The 2,898-nt window shown below is 53.2% G+C and overlaps 1 pseudogene; it reads right to left on the minus strand.

The window, feature by feature from the left end:
- Positions 1-1,903: 1,903 nt before the first annotated feature.
- Positions 1,904-1,982, minus strand: LOC117712201 (small nucleolar RNA SNORA17; annotated as a pseudogene).
- Positions 1,983-2,898: the final 916 nt, after the last annotated feature.

Here is a 2,898-nt window from a genome sequence, read left to right on the forward strand (position 1 = left end):
GCTTCTGCTACTCTCAAAACTCTCAATACCCTCACAGGGACTCCTCTCAGAAATCCTGCTGTTAACGTGTGTCATGGAGATCCTGTAGTTTTGGATTTGTAGAACCCACCCCTTCATGCACTCCAGCAGTTGATCAATGGGGTAGATGTTGGGGTGGGCCACTTTAAAGTCCTGAGAGGTATCTGAACTGGTCAGCTCACCAGCTCTCCCAATCTCACACTCTTGGGGCTGGCTCACCATCACCCCCAAACCAGGGCTAGCTCTACCCCAAGGCCCTAACAAGGTGCAGGACCCACTCTCCTGAGTGTTGCAGCTGGTGAGGAACAGGGACATCTCTCTCACTCTCATGACCATGGGGCCAGCTCTCCCTCCTGGACATGGGAGAACTGGCAATGGATAAGGGAGAGGAAGAGGGTGTCTCTTCTTTGTCTGCACGACCATCCAGCAGACAAGAGGTAGGGCTGCTTCTCCTGTGCTCCTGCACTCAGGCCAACTTACCTGCAACCCCCACATCCAAGGCCAGTTTTACTATGCTGCCCAGGTAGGGTGCAGGGACTACTTTTCCTGAGTGCCAGAGCATGTGAGGGGTAGAACCAGCTCTTGTAGAGGCAAGGGTCAAGGTGGGGAAGGGCATCTCTCCCTTGCCCACACTGCTTCAGGGCAGACAAGTTATGGGGTCAACTTTCTCATGCTCACACCCTCAGGCTGACTCACCTGTGCCTCTGCCATCAGGGTCAACTCTACTATGCTGGCTGCTCGCCTGAATGCTGCAGCAGGTGAGGGGCAGGGACGGCCCTCTTGTCTACCATAGGTGGCAGTGGGGAAGGCGGTGAGAATCTCTTCTTCACCCATCACGGCACAGCAGACAAGTGGCTGGGCCAACTGTCCCATGGTCACACCCTCAGGGGCTGCCTTGTCCACACCCCCACCACCAGGCTCAGCTCTATTGTGCTGCACAGGAGAGGTGCGGGACCTGTTCTCCTGAGTGAAGCAGCTGGTGAGGACCAGGGTCAGCTCTTTGGTTCTCATGACCCCAGGGGCCAGGACTCCAGTGCTGTTGTGAGTGGGAAAGGGGTAAGTTGTCTGTCCCTCACCTACATCATTGGGAGATGAGTGGTAGGGTCAGCTCTCCCAAGCTCTTATCCTTGGGGCCAGCTCACTGGAACTCTGGTAGTGTGTAGGGCTTGCTCTTCCAAGTACTGCAGCTGGCTAGGAGCAGAGCTAACTCTTCCATGATGCCCACATGAGGGGGGGGGCAGTTCTGTACAGCCCTCAGACATCAGTATGTTCTTGGGTGGCAGCCTAGATCAGGGATGTCACCCTGGCCTTTGGTGATAACAGAGCCCTGCTGCTGCAGGGCCACAGACCCAGACATGGTCCTCAGTGGCAGCACAGACCAGAACCCCACGGTTCCAGGTGGCATCACTGGCTACTCCCATCAGGGTGCTCCTCACCACCCTCGAGTCTCCAGTTCTGCCTCTCTTCATGTGCCCACATCCTTCTGCTTCTCTTTATCTTCCATTTCTCCACCACTTACTTGCTCCTCTTAATGGCGCCCAGCGTCTTTGAGTGCCTGGGTCATCTCTGGAGTGCTATAACTCACTCATGCATTATGGTGCCAGGCAGGGGTCATCTTGGGCATGGTCTGCACCCTCAGGCCTGCTCAGCAAGTCTACTGGTTGTTTCAGGCACGTTCTTCACTGGGCCCTCCCAAGTGACCCCATGAAAGGATCGTCTGTCTCACTCCTGCCCAGGGCCTGTGGTCCCAAGTAAGATTCTTCTAGTCCCTGGCTTGTTTCCCATCCTGGGAGCTTCTCTGGGTCTGCAAGGCCCCAGATTGCTGGTGGTCTCTGACTGGCTTTTTCAGGGTGTGTAGGCTGATCACACAGATGTCAGAACTTTGAGTTTAGGCATAGCCTCTCTGTCACCTACTGACACACACGTGACACAGCAGCCATACCTGCAATGCCTCTAGGGACAGGTATCATGCCACCTCTTAGCAGTAAAAAGGCTGAAATGCTAGGTCCAGAAGAAACCCAGGATGAATGGCTGCGGTGCCTAAGTAACATACATAGCACACGCTGGTCACTCTGCTCTTCTCACTCTGCCCCTACCCATCACCTCCCCAGCCCAGGGGCTTCACTTCTCTAACCCCAGCTTCTCTCTTCTCTACAGCACAGGCCATTTCTGCCATCTACTCTTAAGGCTCTCTGTCCTTTCTTGGTCCCCTTTGTCTTTCTCTCTTCTCTTCCTCTCTCATAAACTTTCCTTTTTATGGCACACTTTACACCCCAAAAAGTAAGTATGTTTCAAAATGAAAAGTTCTAGAAAGCCGGCGTTATGCCTTTTCACATAAAATAGACCAAGGCAGAACTGGGTGAAGGCACCAGAAGCTTCCTGTTGCCTCCTGGGAGGACCTATAGTGTGTCTACCACAGAACAGTCTTGGATTACACAGCTGGGCAGACCCTCAGCTTAGGTCTGGGTAACCCAAGATGCAACTAGCCAGAGTGGGTGAATGAGCAAACAGAAAAGGGAGAAAGGAGGCTCTGAGACTATGAGGTGGGATCTCCCAGCCAGAGCTTGCCAGGTGAGGAGGTGAAACCACTTGGTGCCTGTGAGCCCCTTCCTCCGTTTCCTCAGTTTAGACCCAGAAACAGGTGACCCTCTGGGAGTCACTGAGTAACCAGCACTGATGAAGGAAATCTGTAGCATTGAGATATTAACAATTTTAACACTTCACAGATGGAGGTAAACGTTCAGGTAGGAAGAGTTCTTACAGGAATACAAAACCAGCTTTTAAAGTAAATTTCCCAGAGTCTGGGTTATCGGGTATGAGAGGCTGCATAGAGGGCTGTGCAGGGAGTTGGGGCAGGGTATGTCAATCAGAGATGGGTTG

Source organism: Arvicanthis niloticus, chromosome 6, assembly GCF_011762505.2.
Source record: "Arvicanthis niloticus isolate mArvNil1 chromosome 6, mArvNil1.pat.X, whole genome shotgun sequence".
NCBI lineage: Eukaryota > Metazoa > Chordata > Mammalia > Rodentia > Muridae > Arvicanthis > Arvicanthis niloticus.